General features: G+C 35.8%; 1 pseudogene; it reads right to left on the bottom strand.

Moving 5' to 3' along the window:
- Positions 1-16,989: 16,989 nt before the first annotated feature.
- LOC137723440 (dehydration-responsive element-binding protein 1D pseudogene) lies at positions 16,990-17,975 on the bottom strand (annotated as a pseudogene).
- Positions 17,976-19,044: the final 1,069 nt, after the last annotated feature.

Raw genomic sequence — 19,044 nt, 5'->3', positions numbered from 1 at the left:
AAGTATGGACCCATTTTACGCGTGATACAGAGCATAAGTAAGCACAGTAAGGTAGGATAATGATTATACCATCATAAGGAGCCACCTGAACTAGGAGTGCCACAAGTCCTCGTCGATACGGAACTTTGCTATTAGAACCTGGAGGGGTGCAAAAATAGAAAGAGTGAGTCGTCGAAACAAAGATTTTCAAAATCATTTCCATTATCAAAGGTGGTAATCCCTCGTCGTAAGACCTGTATAGTTTCCAACAAATCATACTACGTAAACGTATGAAATCAAAAGTATACTAATAGTAAACCCGGAAGTATATCACTATCCAGCATCTCATTAGCAATACAAATAATCACGTGCTTAATAAACCATACTAGCATGCAAGTCAGAATCACCTATGGTGACTTGTACAACTATACATATATCACATCAATCAATGCTAGCACATAAGTCGGAGTCACCTATAGTGACCTGTACAACTTATCAATATCTCATCATATATCTCATCACGTACCTCATCATTCAGAGCTAGCATATAAGTCGGAGTCGCCTATAGTGACATGTATGACTTATCCATAACTCATCACATATCATCACATATCTCATCAATCATAGCTAGCATATAAGTCGGAGTCACCTATAATGACCTGTACGACTTATCCATATCTCATCATATATCTCATCACATATCTCATCATTTAGCTCATTAACCAATTTCTGCACACGAGTCGGAATCACCTAAAGTGGTCTGTACGACAGGCTAGGTGTAAATAAATACGCACAAGTGCTACGATCACGTGAAGGCTGTGCGAAGTATCACAAGTCACCTACGAGTCGGAACCAACTAAAGTGGTTTGTACGACAGGCTGGCACCTACCTTGGATCCAAGGTAAGCGTGTGGTGCGGGAGGTGAATGATCACGTGAAGGCTAGGCCCTGGCCACGGGTGGAGCACTAACACCGAAATGCAGGTTTATGAGCTTTAACATATCTCAACACAATCATACTTACTACTATCACTATCATCAACATGTACTCACCTGAAGCTTACCTGGACGTCCGCAACATCATTTGGCATTTCAAAGCATTCACAATAATTAGGTTCAGGTAATATATATATATATATATATATATATATATATATATATATGAATATGCCATGATGTAAATCTGAAATTCAACCATATCATAATATTTCCAGATATATAAACATATATACAAATGGCATGAAATGCATAAATGTAACACCCCACTCCCGAACTATTTACTTTCAAGAGTAATCATCGGTGATAAGTCCAATTAGATACTAATTAAATTAATTATCATTACTTACATTTCCTTACTTCAATTTCTTGATTCGTTACATCTTAATTTATGACCAACATTTAACTACCAAAACCTAAGGTTATATCTCGCATTTTCTACCAATCTCTTTCACACTACTCAATTCCTCAAATAAGGCTATTGTCTCAATTATTTAGTCTCGTTTATTGTATGGCTGCATCAAACGTCTCGTTAGACTGCCTACGTCCCCTAAACAGGGATCAAGACATTCGTAATTCACATCCATTATTTGTAGGTGACAAGCATAAGGATATACCATAACATAATCTAAACTCAATCATCTCATAGTACTTTAGAACATACGGATAAAAAGAATAAAAAGAATAAATCCACTCACATGAAGCCTACACTACGATTCTCTAGCTCGAAAATCAAGGCGTCATGAACCATCGTCGCCTGTGGCCAAGTCCAATTTGGCCTAGAAAGGCTCTAATTTTGCTAAAACCTTACGAAACCCTAGAATTTGGTGTGATTCGATTCGACCTCCAAACTTGCTTCGACGCCTCCACCACTGCTTGGTCTTTGTTCCTAGGTTCTAAGGGAGTCTAATGGTGGTGGTGGTTGACGGGATTTACTTCGGAAATGGCAGATTGCCGCCACACCACCTCTGGTGCACCCCCGTGAATTTACCTTCAAATACTCTAACATCCCTTCCAAATTTGGGTGATAATGGAAGAAGGAAGGGTTAGAAAATGATTGGGAGTGGTGGCTTGGTCTAATTCATGAGAAATCTGATGGAAAACCACCGGAAAATATGGTGAAAACGGGTCGAGGTCGCTTTCCTCTCTCCTTTCCTCTCTCCTTTCTCCTCCTTTCTCCTCCTCCTAATTGGTCCCCTCACCTTCCCTTAAAATCTGGTTAGCTTCCTTCCCACCAAAATGGGAGCTCTAATTATTTAACTAACTTTAAATAAAAAATTTCAAACGTTTATGACTATATCATTATAATTCGGACTTGCAAGCGGCTTTTGCCTATGCGTTCGTATCAACGAGTACTACACAACTACGCTGAAAGAATAAGTCATACATTCCTCTAGACGATGGTCAACAGAAGTCAAAATCCTTACCTCTAGGGCATTTTTGTCAATTCCCTCAATAAAAACATGAATTTTTGGGTTGGGTTGTTACAATCTACCTACCTTAAAAAAAATTCATCCTCGAAATTTAAAATCAAATAGAGATGTTGTATAAAAGAGAATGTCATTCCATCGCGATCAAAGTGCAGTGATTTCTCTTTCATGCCTCTAAACTCAAACTTTCCTTCTTTAGTATAGTACTAAGTTACTCAGTTCTTTCTCAACATAAAGTAGAACAATAGATGTATAACAACGTAATGTCGAAGTACGTATAATAAAGTGAAGCTAAAATAGTTGCTTAACAATATTTAAGATTAAGTCCAAACAATATTTAAATAACCAACCGTAGACGGACCTAGATGTCCACTTGCTTAACATGTTCTACAATTAAGTTTCCAGTATCACAGTCTACAGTCCATAATTCCAACAACTCATTGTTGTCCAGATAAGTAAGTAATAAATTCCTGAGGGTGAAATATTACCATCAAGCCCCCCATTGGGAACATATGTGTAACTCATCCAATTAGCGCCTCAATTGCTCTCACGTATTGCCTTCCCAGGCAACAACGCAATTAATACACAATTTACTGCATTATAATCTCGATCATTCAACTACCTGTTCATAATATTTTTCTGTCAATCATGTGCCATGGATAGAATTTTCAGAGTACGTCTCAACAATGCCATACTCAAAACCAAAAATTGTAACCGTAGTTACAACCAACTAAAATAAGGATAACTATTTATTACAACATACACACCACATAACCCAACAATGCAGTTCATAACACCTTAATGAGCAGGTTCAAATCAAATCTTCCCTCGAGTTTAGCAAAACTACTCCAATACAACAATTAAAAGTTTGAAGGTCCAACAAGTCCAACAAATCTAGAATACAAGGTAATTGAAATTAATGTATGACATCTCGTTACAACGATACCTTCTGAAACATTCAATCACCAATGGTTAAGATTCGTTTAGCAGAGTATTTATTAGGTGATTGAGAAATTAATGTTCACGACTAAATGTCAATATCATAGAAACTTCCCTACACGGTTTGCCTGTGTCAAAAATAATACAAAGTGTAATAGGGTACACACGAGCCCAAAATTGACTGAATACCTTCCAACACAAAGAGGTGAATATGAAATTCCCCATCAGAATATACGCTGGTCTACGCCCGAGAATTTGACAATTTCATTGAATGAGAAATTTTACCAAGTGGTCAAAATGTAGTCCCTATGGACCAATAATGATAAAAAAAATTGACTTATCAAGTTTATCTATAAACATCGAAGCATCATCATTTTTTTCCACATTTACCAGATACCTCTTATTGAAAGTGTATAATGATACTTCTCAACTCCCTTCATAGATGAGAAGTGATTATAACTATTCAAACCATTTCTTGATATCTCACAAGAAACGTCAAAACAATACATGTGAACTCCAACTAAGGCGGTAGAAGATAGGCCGAATGTGTTCAAGTATACAAATATCTTATGCTGCATTAAATAGTAATTATATTCATACAATCGGGATATTACACGATAGTGCAATCGTAGAAGTTGATTTAGTTCTTCCATCATTATTATCAGAAATTTTTAGTTTATCTCAATTGAAGATGTAGTTGAGAAATCTCAGGTTAATAAAGGTTCTAGACACGTTCACACCAAAAATGTCATCCGATATTTCAAGGGAAGATAATAACACTTGACTCTAGTCATGAATAAAATGGTTCATTTCGAACGATTTTAATTGTTGAAAAGTCTAAGCAATGCTCCATCATGTTGTCTCCCCACAATTAAAATATCTAATGAACACATCATCACGGATTTCCAATTGATCAATGTCATCGAAAGGTGTAGAGAAAAGGTAAGGTGAGACAACAGTTCCTTTGTCAAAAACTTTATTCATGATTAACATCCCAAACCAAATTAATTTTCCTTGGTCAATAAGTGAAAAAAGCACTATAGTAAACTTTCTTCTTGTGAGAAATTTCAACTTTCTTCTGCTACTTCCTTTTTGGAGAAAAGAAAAAAAATAACATTTATGAAATCACATCTCTCAGGAGAAGTACCAATTTACACAAAGATAATATTTGAGGAATTTGATGTCAAAGGTAACCATTTTCAAAGCAGACTATATAAATGCTCATCAAAATGATGAGTATAGCACCAACAATAATGTAGGGAATTAGTAATTGATTGGAGATTCTCCTCCTGAGATACACAACTATCAATACAATAGTCCTGCTTCAGGGCCATCAACTTATCTCAAATCCCTTTCTTTCCTCGGAAGGGAAATTCTTCCCTTATAATTTAGAGGCGTTTGCCAAAATAACTTTTTAAAACATCGACAAGTTGTCAAATCTATTTAATACTTAGGAACAACTAACATATTTTCAGTATTCGACGAGGTGGCAAGATTCAAACATTAGACCTCAAGAACAAAGAATTCTTACATCACGCGTGTGATGAACGTAATACTGCCCAACTTATGCTCTGATACCAAACTGACACACCCCGACCCGGAAAATCCACTAGGATTCCGAATCAAGCTATGCTGGTCGACACCTGGAAGGTAACGAAGCCATAGAATGTAATAATGTGTAAAATGTGAATAAATTTAAACTTAAAAGTGCCTATATACACAAATACGCGGTGAGCAAGTATGGACCCATTTTACGCGTGATACAGAGCATAAGTAAGCACAGTAAGGTAAGATAATGATTATACTATCATAAGGAGCCACCTGAACTAGGAGTGCCACAAGTCCTCGTCGATACGGAACTTTGCTATTAGAACTTGGAGGGGTGCAAAAATAGAAAGAGTGAGTGGTCGAAACAAAGATTTTCAAAATCATTTCCATTATTAAAGGTAGTAATCCCTCGCCGTAAGACCTGTATAGTTTCCAACAAATCATACTACGTAAAAGTATGAAATCCAAAGTATACTAATAGTAAACTTGAAAGTATATCACTATCCAGCATCTCATTAGCAATACAAATAATCACGTGCTTAATAAACCATACTAGCATGCAAGTCAGAATCACCTATGGTGACCTCTACAACTGTACATATATCACATCATTCAATGCTAGCACATAAGTCGAAGTCATCTATAGTGACCTGTACGACTTATCCATATCTCATCATATATCTCATCACATATCTCATCATTCATAGCTAGTAAATAAGTCAGAGTCACCTATAGTGACCTGTACGACTTATCCATAACTCATCACATATCATCACATATCTCATCAATCATAGCTAGCATATAAGTCACATATCTCATCAATCATAGCTAGCATATAAGTCGGAGTCACCTATAGTGACCTGTACGACTTATCCATAACTCATCATATATCATCACATATCTCATCAATCATAGCTAGCATATAAGTTGGAGTCACTTATAATGACCTGTATGACTTATCCTTATCTCATCATATGTCTCATCACATATCTCATCATTTAGCTCATTAACCAATTCCTGCACACGAGTCGGAACCACCTAAAGTGGTTTGTATGACAGGCTGGGTGTAAATAAATACGCACAAGTGCTACGATCACGTGAAGGTTATGCGAAGTATCGCAAGTCACCTATGAGTCGGAACCACCTAAAGTGGTTTGTACGACAGGCTGGCACCTACCTTGGATCCAAGGTGAGCGTGTGGTGCGGGAAGTGAACAATCATGTGAAGGCTAGGCCCTGGCCACAGACGGAGCACTAACACCGAAATGCAGGTTTATGAGCTCTAACATATCTCAACACAATCATACTCACTGCTATCACTATCGTCAACATGTACTCACCTGAAGCTGACCTGGACGTCCGCAACATCATTTGGCACTTCAAAGCATTCACAAGAATTAGGTTCAGGTAATATACATATGAATATGCCATGATGTAAATCTGAAATTCAACCATATCATAATATTTCCAGATATATAAACATATATACAAATGGCATGAAATGCATAACTGTAACACCCTACTCCCAAACTATTTACTTTCGAGAGTAATCATCGGTGATAAGTCCAATTAGACACTAATTAAATTAACTATCATTACTTACCTTTCCTTACTTCAATTTCTTGATTGTTTACATCTTAATTTACGACCAACGTTTAACTACCAAAACCTAAGGTTATATCTCGCATTTTCTACCAACCTCCTTCACACTACTCAATTCCTCAAACAAGGCCATTGTCTCAATTATTTAGTCTCGTTTATTGTATGGCTGTATCTAACGTCTCGTTAGACTGCCTACGTACCCTAAACAGGGATCAAGCCATTCGTAGTTCACATTCATTATTTGTAGGTGACAAGCATATGGATATACCATAACATAATCTAAACTCAATCATCTCATAGTACTTTAGAACATATGGATATATATATATATATACACACACACAATAAAGAATAAATCCACTCACATAAAGCTTGCGCTACGATTCTCTAGCTCGAAAATCAAGGCGTCATGAACCATCGTCGCCTGTGGCCAAGTCTAATTTGGCCTAGAAAGGCTCCAATTTTGCTAAAACTGTACAAAAACCTAGATTTGGTGTGATTCGATTTGACCTCCAAACTTGCTTTGACGCCTCCACCACTGCTTGGGCTTTGTTCCTAGGTTCTAGGGGAGTCTAATGGTGGTGGTGGTTGATGGGATTTACTTTAGAAATGGCGGATCGCCGCCACACCACCTCCAATGCGCCCCCGTGAATTTACCTTCAAATGCCCTCAAATCCCTTCCAAATTTGGGTGATAATGGAAAAAGGAAGGGTTAGAAAATGATTGAGAGTGGTGGCTTGGTGTAATTCATGAGAAATCCGGTGGAAAACCACCGGAAAATATGGTGAAAACGGGTCGAGGTCGCGGGTCAGGGGATCCGGCCGATCCCTTGTTCTTTTTCCTCTCTCATTTCCCTCCTTTCTCCTCCTCCTAATTGGTCTCATCACCTTCCCTTAAAATCTGGTTAGCTTCCTTCCCACCAAAATGGGAGCTCCAATTATTTAACTAACTTTAACTAAAAAATTTCAAACATCTATGACTATATCGTTATAATTCGAACTCGCAAGCGGCTTTCGCCTATGCGTTCGTATCAACGAGTACTACACAACTACACTGAAAGAATAAGTCATACGTTTCTCTAGACGATGGTCTACAGAAGTCAAAATCCTTGCCTCTAGGGCATTTTCGTCAATTCCCTCAATAAAAAACGTAAATTTTTGGGTCGGGTTGTTACATATGACTACATGATAGGGATTGAAAGATTGTAGGCATCTTAGTTTCAACTTAATATTTGTTCTCGTACAATGGTAAACCATGGAAAAGAGTTGGTTGACAATACCATGTAGTGTATACAAACAAGTTTGACAGTTAGATCATTCAAAAAAGTTTCTTAGAATGTGTATCGCGTTAAAACAGTAGATTAAATAAACATTAAAATTGGAGCTAAAATAACCGTTAAGTAAACACTAGTGTAAATATTTTAAATTGAAGATCAAATTTATTCATTGCATTCTTATAGGGTCGAAGAGTGTAGCTGTAAAAAAAATCATTAAAATTGGAGCTAAAATAACCGTTAATTGTGATTTTTCGTTTATAACCGTTGAAAACTTTTGTTCTGTTACCTAATCTCTGAATGTTTGTTTTTTGTGATTTTTTACGTATGCGATCTCAGAGTGTGTACAAACAAGTTTGACGGTTAGATCATTGAAAAAAGTTTCGTAGAATGTGTATCGTGTCAAAACGGTAGATTAATTAAACACTTAAGAGTTAATGTTATATTTCCATTAAATATAAAATAAGATTTTGTGGTATCTACTAGTGTAAATATTTTAAATTGAAGATTGAATTCGTTCAATGGATTCTTATAGGGTCGAGGAGTGTAGCTGTAAAAAATCATCAAATTCGGAGCTAAGATAACAATTAAATTGTGATTTTTCGTTTATAACTGTAAAAAAACTTTTGTTTCCATTACCTAATATCTTTTTTTTTTCTTTTTTTTTTGCGATTTTTTACGTATGTGATCTTGTATTATCTACAAACAAGTTTGACGGTTAGATCATGGAAACTAATTTCGTAGAATGCATTCTTCACTTGTGCCATTCATTTTTTATGTTTCTCTGTAAAAGGTAGACTCTTGGGTTTATCTACCTTACTCGGAAGTACGTATTTTCTGGGTGAGTTATTTCATGGAACTTTGTTCACCTGTGTAAGAGGTGGATTGAACCCTAAACCCTAAGACAGTAAGGGGGCGTTTGTTGCGCCGGACTATCTCGGACTGGATTAGCTTCAAGGACTAAGCTGGACTGGCTTAGACTAGACTAAACTGAACTAACTTAGTGAAGCGTTTGGTGCAGTATTGGACTAAGAAGCTGGATAATAAGAAATTCTAATATTATATTATTTAATATATAAATTATTAATATTTTATTATGATCTTATCTTTTTCTCCATCTTTTCCTACCATTTCCGTCCCACTCTTTTCCTCTTCTCTCATCGTCCCACCCTCTCCCTCTTTTTTTCCTCTTAGACCTCTCAATTCATGTCTCTTTCTCATTCCTGGTCAAACTCCTTATTGATTCAAGTCTCTATTTCTCTGTCCTCCCTCCCTCTCTAGCTATGCGTTGTTCGAACAGAACCTCACGGCTTCAATTTTCCCGACGAGTTGCAGGTTTCCCGATGTGTTTTCCGGCCAACCCTCATTAAATTGGATGAAGTTAGCACCGCCAAAAAATTCATCACCATCCCTGGACCGAGATATTAGCTTTGAATGCTTGAATCTGTCATGGATTTGAAGAAGCCCAAACAGGCCGAGACTTCCAGGCCATTTTCCAGCCACATTCGACCACATTTTAGCCTCGATTCAGGTAAAATCGTAATCTTGTCACTCCCAGCTTCAATTTAGTATATTTTATATGAAAGTTGGTTGTGAAATGGATCTGAAAGAGAGTCGGAAAGTTAATGATTGATCTAGGTGACCGGAGATGACGAGGAGTCTGTCGGGAGTGGTCGTTGAGCATGACGAGGACGAGAAAGAGAGGATAGTCTTAGCTAGTCCCATGGTTATTGGGGGGTCTCGCTAAGACCTCTTAGTGAAGGGTTTTGTCCATGCTAGTCCCATTTAGTCTCATTAATGTTAGTCCCAGCATGGAACAAACTAGGCCTGGCAAACGGGTCGTGTCTGTCGTGTTCGTGTCGTTTTCGTGTAACACCTGTTATCTTAACAGGTCGTGTCGTGTCACACCCGTTATCTTAACGGGTCCTTAACAGGTCGTGTCACTTTACCCAACGGGTAAAGTGACCCGACCCGTTATGACCCGTTATGACCCGTTAAGAAAAAAAAATATTTTTTTACAATTTGCACATACCACACATTGCGACATAAATATTACTTGAAAACATTAAAACATTTCTCGTTCAAGTACTATATCTACACTCGAAAATGAAAGCCTAATAAAAAAAATAATACATACACTACTAATCTATTACAAATATTAAATGTATATAATTATTAATATTATAGTTGATTCATACTTTTATTAAGTATATAAATTCCACTAGTGTAAATATTTTAAATTGAAGATCAAATTCATTCTTTTTATTCATATAGGGTCAAGGAGTGTAGCTGTTAAAATTCATCAAAATCAGAGTTAAAATAACCGTTAAATCTTGATTTTTCGTTTATAACCGTCGAAAAGCTTTGTCCCGTTACTTGATCTCTGAATGTTTTTTTTTTGTGATTTTTTGCTGATGTGATCTCCAAGCATATACAAACAATTTTGACGGTTTGGATCATTGAAATTAGTTTTGGAGAATTCGTAAAACGATAGATTGACTAACACTTAGAGTTTATTTATACTTTCATTAAGTATAACATAAGATTTTGTGGTATCCACTTGTGTAAATATTTTAAATTGAAGATCGAATTCATTCATTGTATTCATATAGGGTCAAGGAGTGTAGTTATAAAAAATCATCAAAATCGGAGTTAAAATAACCGTTAAATCGTGATTTTTCGTTTATAACCGTCGAAAAGCTTTGTCCCGTTACTTGATCTCTGAATGTTTTTTTTTTGTGATTTTTTGCTGATGTGATCTCCAAGCATATACAAACAATTTTGACGGTTTGGATCGTTGAAATTAGTTTTGGAGAATTCGTAAAACGATAGATTGACTAACACTTAGAGTTTATTTATACTTTCATTAAGTATAACATAAGATTTTGTGGTATCCACTTGTGTAAATATTTTAAATTGAAGATCGAATTCATTCATTGTATTCATATAGGGTCAAGGAGTGTAGTTATAAAAAATCATCAAAATTGGAGTTAAAATAACCGTTAAATCGTGATTTTTCGTTTATAACCGTTGAAAAGCTTTGTCCCGTTACTTGATCTCTGAATGTTTTTTTTTTGTGATTTTTTGCTGATGTGATCTCCAAGCATATACAAACAATTTTGACGGTTTGGATCGTTGAAATTAGTTTTGGAGAATTCGTAAAACGATAGATTGACTAACACTTAGAGTTTATTTATACTTTCATTAAGTATAACATAAGATTTTGTGGTATCCACTTGTGTAAATATTTTAAATTGAAGATCGAATTCATTCATTGTATTCATATAGGGTCAAGGAGTGTAGTTATAAAAAATCATCAAAATCGGAGTTAAAATAACCGTTAAATCGTGATTTTTCGTTTATAACCGTCGAAAAGCTTTGTCCCGTTACTTGATCTTTGAATGTTTTTTTTTTGTGATTTTTTGCTGATGTGATCTCCAAGCATATACAAACAATTTTGACGGTTTGGATCGTTGAAATTAGTTTTGGAGAATTCGTAAAACGATAGATTGACTAACACTTAGAGTTTATTTATATTTTTATTAAGTATAACATAAGATTTTGTGGTATCCACTTGTGTAAATATTTTAAATTGAAGATCAAATTCATTCATTGTATTCATATAGGATCAAGGAGTGTAGTTATAAAAAATCATCAAAATCGGAGTTAAAATAACCGTTAAATCGTGATTTTTCGTTTATAACCGTTGAAAAGCTTTGTCCCGTTACTTGATCTCTGAATGTTTTTTTTTGTGATTTTTTGCTGATGTGATCTCCAAGCATATACAAACAATTTTGACGGTTTGGATCGTTGAAATTAGTTTTGGAGAATTCGTAAAACGATAGATTGACTAACACTTAGAGTTTATTTATACTTTCATTAAGTATAACAAAAGATTTTGTGGTATCCACTTGTGTAAATATTTTAAATTGAAGATCGAATTCATTCATTGTATTCATATAGGGTCAAGGAGTGTAGTTATAAAAAATCATCAAAATCAGAGTTAAAATAACCGTTAAATCGTGATTTTTCGTTTATAACCGTTGAAAAGCTTTGTCCCGTTACTTGATCTCTGAATGTTTATTTTTTATGATTTTTTGTTGATGTGATCTCAAAGCATATACAAACAAGTTTGACGGTTGGGATCGTTGAAATTAGTTTTGGAGAATTCGTATGCCATCAATCAAGTTCCGTGTGTGTGTGTGTATATATATATATATTTATTAAGTAGATTTAAATCTATTTATTTTGTACGTATAAATTATAATTGACTGGTACACGGAATAGTACATACATCACGTGTCACGTGTGTCATTATAAAAATAGTGAGATATGTCATGACAATCATGTGTGTGACAAAAAGTTAAAAACTTAAAAAAAAAAAAAAAAATTCTCATCACTTCTATTAATTTTCATTTTTCCCTCTTTTTTTTGTTTCCTTTTCAACTTTTTCTTATCATTTTCACTTTTCCCTCCAACATCTTTCCCTAATTCCCTCACTTTTTTGTTTTATTTTCAACTTTTCTTAACATTTTCATTTTCCCTCCATTTTTTTTTTCAAAAAGGGCGGCAAGTTGGCAAATGCATGATCATGATTCATGCATATTAAATTATTAATTAATATGCATTATAGTTTTTATAAAATTTAATATATATATATATATATATAATTAGTATAGATAGACTTAATATTTTGGGGGTATAATTATTATAGTATATATAATAATTATAATAATTATAAATTTTATAGTTAATTTAATATATATATATATATATATTTATTTATTTATTATAATTTTTAGGGGTATAAAATTGTAAAATTAATGTATATAATTATTACAATATTTTTTTAGGGTTATAAAATTATAAAAATAATATTCTGCTTATCGTGTATCGTGTTTACCCACGTGTATACCCGACCCAACCCGTTATCTTAACAGGTGCTTATCGGGTTACCCGATAAGACCCGATTCGTTATCGTGTCGACCCAAACACCTGTTAATTTCGTGTCGTGTCCTGTTGGGTTATCGGGTCGTGTCAAAAATTGCCAGGCCTAGAACAAACACAGTATTGGACTAATAGCTAGTCCAGTCCAGTCCAGTCCAACTTAGTGAGGGCAAACAAACCCCCCCTAAGACTATGGTGTCCTATGTTCATTTTGGTGCTGCAGTGGAATATATAATATATCTCAGCAACAGGTGTGAGTAAAGTTGGGGATCTGGTAGTTTTGTAGTGCGTGGCTCTCTCTTGTACAGTATGGTACGGTATAAACATTACCAATTGGTACAAATTTTTGGTAATAATTTGGTATGGTATGATTGGTAGTACGGTTGGTATGATAATTTGGTAAAAATTTCCACCTCTAGGTATGAGGGTAGTAATGGAAAATATGTGGGATGTGCTAAGATAAATTTTAATTTAAAAAGTAAATGTGAGTGCAGTCAACAAAATATGGAGTGTTAATATAATAACCCGGTACTTGCTCTCGTTTTTGTGTAAATGTATTGCTATTTGATAACAAATTAAGGAAGCAAATTCTTATGCTATTTTGAAGTTATTCTCTTGAAAATTTTCTCTTTTTCACTTAATTTAGTAAATATAAGTGGAAAGCTATAGTGTTGGTGCATAAACAAGTAAAAAGTGATTTTCGTTGGGAATTGTTATTAGCACTTCAAAAATCTCTTTTGGCACTTCAAACTTTCTATAATTAGAAATAAAAATACACTTATGAGGAATGTAAAATATGATTTTTGGAATGCTAATAACAGTTTTCTTTCCGTTTCTATTATTATATGCCGCGTGAGCACCAATCCCATGCGATACCTGACACGTGTAACAATTATGACCACATGCGCATCATGGAGGAAGGCAAGCTCATTTCATTACAACACCATATACTAGGAAAGGGCAAGATATTCCAGACAAGAATAAGATATCTCAATCACACAAAATTAGATACCTTTATATTCAATCACTCCAAATTTAGTAACTTTATGTAAAATATCTTGTTTTAGACCGTTAAGGGTATTAATGGTATATAAAAGACAACATTAGTGTGAGATATTTAGGATCAACTAAAATGTAATGCAACAACCTCATAAATTATAATTGTCTTCACGCGCATAAACAGCGGACACTATTTTATCTAGTGGTAAAAATTGAATGAAAAATAAACGCAAAGTGTAATGTATTAATTTGAGAAGCTTCACAGACTGACGTCAGCATTGCTTTATATGTCATCCCGGTAAATGCAGCCACCTGAAGGGTGAGGTGAACATTTCCTCCTCATCCAACTGATAAAAGACTTGCTTTAAAAATACCCTTTGCAATAGTTTTTCATCCTTTAGTAGTTTATTTGTAGTTTTCTTATTTTGTAGGACTTAATGCAAAGAAAGGAATTTTGAGCCTGAGTGGAGGAGTCTTGAGAGCTTAAAGATGGTCCATGATCGTTCAAAAGAAGATTGCGGGATACCAAAGCGATGCCTAAAACCCGGATGTGAAACAAAATTTGGAAAATCTGAAATGTGAGAGTTTCTGCCAAGCGACTTCAGTAGGCTGCCATTTATGCATCCAGAGAAACCAGATTGCATAGCACATATGGATGGAAAGCTAAGGAAGTATTCCTTCCAATGGCGCTAGAATCATGTCAGTCCGATAGTCGTCCAATGAATTATGGTCGTTTTAGTGACTGCTGTACGGATTTCAAAATTATGCAATCCGTTTTAGCTGGGGATTTAAACCCCAGCTAGAGAACTATTCTGACCATTTTTGTAGGAAAGTTCGTGCCTTCCTTTTATGCCCAATATTATACTTCATATTCCTCACTAAATTGACAAGTGGAGGGTTGAGACCAAAACCAAAACAATTGGGACTTAAAGGAAGATTCCAAGCGATGAAGGCAAATAAAAGCAGACGGCTGCATGCCTGTTTTGGAGGAAGAAACGAACTCGAAAAGACGAAGGCAGAAAAGAGAAAAGACACGCATACCTTGCTTATAGGTGCCATGTTTGTCTTCCGCTGTAACAGGTGTCTTGGGCTGGAGTTTTTTTTCTGTTGGCAGTGGTGTTGTTTATATACATTCTTCACTTGTGCCATTCATTTTTTATGTTTCTCTGTAAAAGGTAGACTCTTGGGTTAATCTACCTTACTCGAAAGTACGTATTTTCTGGGTGAGTTATTTCATGGAACTTTGTTCACCTGTGTAAGAGGTGGATTGAACCCTAAACCCTAATACAGTAAGACTATGGTGTCCTACGTTCATTTTGGTGTTGCAGTGGAATATATAATCTACCTCAGCAACAGGTGTGAGTAAAGTTGGGGATCTGGTCCCTTGTGTTTCCCCATATGATAATCGATTAATGTCGGATTTCTCATGAGCACGTACGATTAAAGTAAGAATTCGATTGAAGTACTTTTAAATGATTGAAATCGTTATGGGTGAAACGTTTTTAGGTTCTAAAAATACTTGAAGTATGTTTTTAAAGAAAAATTAGTTGTAAAAAGCATTCCAACTGCATTTCCAAGATTCACTTATATTTTTGCTATGAATCAATTCTAAAAACATTTTTAACAAAAACATTTTCGATTATTTTGAAAACACTTCCATGTAAAATAAAATAAAGGGGACATAGAGCCACAACGTTCAGATTAACCAATGGGTGAGAAACAGGGGCAAGGAAGGAAGGCCAAGTTCAGAAAGTTAACACCCAGGATTTGGATCCTCTCCTGAGCTAATGGAGAGGATCCCCATGACCAATCATCATAGATCGTTGGATTTTTATTCAACGGTTACAATCATTATAACTTTAAAGTGACCTTCTTATTTATAATAGTTGGTTAAAAATCTAACAGTCTACGATGATTGATCATGAGCATCCTCTCCATTAGCTTAGGAAAGAATCCAAACTCAACACCCACGCCACCAATTCAACAGATCTGTGAAACCCTGTATAAAGAAACAAGTCAACTCATGCAATACATGACACGTGTAAGGACTCATGGCCACAGACGTAACATGGAGGCAAGCACCTCACTTCACTACTACACCACATGCTAAAATAGGGCAAGATATTTCCATAAAAGAGCATATCTTAATCATACAAAATTAGATACCTTTATATTCAATCAATCCAAATTTAGTAACTTTATGGATAATGAACCTAAATATCTCACACTAACGGTGTATTATTTAGTACCATCAATACCCTTAAGGGGACGTTTGTTGCGCCAGATTATTTCGAACTGGATTAGCTTCAAGAACTAAGCTGGACTGGCTTAGACTAGACTAAACTGGACTAACTTAGTGAAGCGTTTGGTGCAGTATTGGACTAAGACGCTGGATAATAACAAATTCTAATATTATATTATTTAATATTAAATTATTAATATTTTATTATGATCTTATCTTTTTCTCCATCTTTTCCTACCATTTCCATCCCACTATCTTCCTCTTCTCTCATCGTCCCTCCCTCTCCCTCTTTTTTTCCTCTCAGACCTCTCAATTCATGTCTCTTTCTCATTCCTGGTCAAACTCCTTATTGATTCCAGTCTATATTTCTCTGTCCTCTCTCCCTCTCTAGCTATGCGTTGTTCGAACGGAACCTCACGGCTCCAATTTTCCCGACGAGCTGCAGGTTTCCCGATGTGTTTTCCAGCTAACCCTCGTTAAATTGGATGAAGTTAGCACTGCCAAAATATTCATCACCATCCCTGGACCGAGATCTTAGCTTTGCATGCTCGAATCTGTCATGGATTTGAAGAAGCCCAAACAGGCCGAGACTTCCAGGCCATTTTCCGGCCACATTCGACCACATTTTGGCCTCGATTCAGGTAAAATCGTAATCTTGTCACTCCCAGCTTCAATTTGGTATATTTTATATGAAAGTTGGTTGTGAAATGGATCTAAAAGAGAGTCGGAAAGTTAATGATTGATCTAGGTGACCGGAGATGACGAGGAGTCTGTCGGGAGTGGTCGTTGAGCATGACGAGGACGAGAAAGAGAGGATAGTCTTAGCTAGTCCCATGGTTATTGAGAGGTCTCGCTAAGACCTTTTAGTGAAGGGTTTTGTCCATGCTAGTCCCCTTTAGTCTCATTAATGTTAGTCCCAGTATGGAACAAACACGGTATTGGACTAATAGCTAGTCCAGTCTAGTCCAGTCCGACTTAGTGAGGGCAAATAAACGCCCCCTAAAGGTCTAAAACAAGATATTTCCCTTAGACTAAAATATAATCAAATAACTATATATAAATTATAATTATTTTTACACTCATAAATAACGGATACTATTTTTTTAATGGCAAAAATTAAATGCAAAAATAAACGCATAGTGTCCTTAGGGATGATGAATACATCTGTATAAATATCTATTACTTTGAGAAGCTCCACAGATTGACGTTATCATTGCTTCCCATATCATCCCAGTTCATGTTGCCACCAGCTGAACGGCGAGGTGGAGAGAGCAGAAGCCCTTCGGCCATACTATCAAGCAACCTTGGCATGGCGAACATTTCCTCCTCATCCAAGTAAAACGAGCTGCCACTTTGCTCCGTACCTCCACAGTCGCTTTCCTCCGCACCTCCACAATCGCTTTGCTCCGCACCTCCACAATCCTTCTCCCCCTCCATTTTCTTGCTCTCCTTCTCATCATCCCCACTTTCCGACACTCCGCCAAACTCAGCTGGCCTGAATGTCTCTTCAGCCTCCGCGGCCACCCGCCTGATATCCACTGAATCAGTGGAAGCCGGAACAGGGAGGCGCCATGCCGAGTCTGCAAAATTGAGGCAGGCAAGCCTCCCTCTAAAGGCCAATGCCGCCACGTCATGAGCCCGAGCTGCCATCTCTGCCGTTGGATAAGTTCCGAGCCATATCCTCGACTTCTTCTTGTTCGGTTCTCTCATTTCGCACACCCACTTGTCGTTGTTCCTCCTCCTCACTCCTCTGTAGACCGGGTGCCTTGTCTCGTTGAAAACTCTCCTCCCCCCTCGCTTCTTCGGCGTGCTGGACGCCAAAATGACCTCCTCGTCGGAGAACGAAGCCAGCAGCAGGTTGATATTCGATTAAATAAAGTTGGGGATCTGGGAGAGTTTTGTAGTGCCTGGGTTTCTCTCGTGTTTCCTCATATGATATTGGATTGAATATTGGAAAGCATTTCGAAGTTTATTTGATCTATTAGAGGTTGATATTTCAAGGTAACCACCCTACTTGTGTTCATTTTCATGGAATTTGGATCCTCTCCTCAGCTAATGGTGAGCATCCTCATGACCAATCATCGTGAGCCGTTGAATTTTTATCTAACGGCTACAAACATGAGGTTCCTTTAAAGTTATAATAATTATAACCGTTGGATAAAAATCCAACGGCCCATGATGATTAGTCAGAAAAATCCTCTCCATTGGCTTAGGAGAGGATCCAAATCCATTTTCATGTACCTTTTTGGTAGGTATTTTGTAGTTTCTTTTATTTATTTGATATTATATGTTTTGGATGACAAATGACTCGTTTGTTTAAACTTTTAAAATGACTGAAAGCATTTGTATAGAAAATGTTTTTTTATTCTAAAACACTTTAATTCTAAAAGCACTTAAATTGTTTTCTGTAAGAAACATAAGTTATGTGCTTCTTCCAGTAAGCACCTTTAAGTGTTTTTTCAGAATTTACTTGCATTTTTACTAATAATTTGTTTCAAAAACATTTTTCCTAAAAGCGTTTTTAGTCATTTTAAAACATATTCAAACAAGAAGTTCCTTAAAAATGTATCAATCAATTCCTTATTAGCAACAAATAGATTCCTTAAAAATATATCAATTAATTCCTTAAAAAAAAATCGATGAAGATAATACAAATTTAAATCATAAGGACAATATTGCTAAGAAAAATAATATTTTGATAAAAAAATACAAAACTGACTCAGCAAGACAAGTGTACAGTCATTGGACCTGTGAAAGAGTTTTTAGCTTCCAAAAACACTTGGAGTGTATTTTGGAAGAAACACTAATTGTAGAAAACACTTAAACTACTTTTCCAAAATTCATATGTATTTTTGTTATAAATTAATTCTAAAAACATCTTTATAAAAAAAAGTAAATACTCTTTTAATCACTTTGAAAGCTCTTCTAAACACACAAAAAAAAAAAAAAAAAGGACAATATTGCTAAGAAAAATAATATTTTGATAAAAAATACAAAACTGACTCAGCAAGACAAGTGTACAATCATTGGACCTGGTGAAAGAGTTTTTAGCTTCCAAAAACACTTGGAGTGTATTTTGGAAGAAACACTAA

Source organism: Pyrus communis, chromosome 4 (assembly GCF_041283825.1).
Source record: "Pyrus communis isolate YQ-2024b chromosome 4, ASM4128382v1, whole genome shotgun sequence".
In the NCBI taxonomy this organism is placed as follows: domain Eukaryota; kingdom Viridiplantae; phylum Streptophyta; class Magnoliopsida; order Rosales; family Rosaceae; genus Pyrus; species Pyrus communis.
This window is presented reverse-complemented; position numbering and strand designations above follow the sequence as displayed.